Raw genomic sequence first — 568 nt, forward strand, 5'->3', positions numbered from 1 at the left:
GGTATCTATCTATCTATCTATCTATCCATCTATCTAATTGGGTTAGGCACTTGCCCCAAACAACCTTAGTCATTTTTAAACTATGCATGTTTGTAAATTGGTGGTCATGTCATTCAGGAAAAGTTCTTTGTTATTAGATATCTATTTTTGTTTGTTTGTGTGTGACAGTGCTATGGCGAGCAGCTCAGACCAGACTCTTCTGCAGCCCTCCAACCGGTGAGGAAAAGCCCCAACACCCCATGTTGCGACACCTGACCACTAAATTAAAAGCCACAGGTCCGATTCCAGTGGCAGAGTACATGAGAGAGGTCCTCACCAACCCAGTGACAGTGAGTGGGAATCAGTCACCCAAAAAATCTGGTAGAGGTGTTTCAGTGTTAGTGTTTGATATTCAGTTTCTGAACTCTGTAGGCACAAGCCAACAGTTTGGTGACACTGTCTGAGCCTTACGTCCTCATTTTTAATTAGTCACGGTGATAGGGAGGTTTGACGGTATCAAAATTTGGAGACCGCCCGACTACTGTACACGAGTCTGATTTTCCATCAACATACGTTCCTCTAATATTAG

This window comes from Etheostoma spectabile, chromosome 2, assembly GCF_008692095.1.
Source record: "Etheostoma spectabile isolate EspeVRDwgs_2016 chromosome 2, UIUC_Espe_1.0, whole genome shotgun sequence".
Lineage (NCBI taxonomy): Eukaryota > Metazoa > Chordata > Actinopteri > Perciformes > Percidae > Etheostoma > Etheostoma spectabile.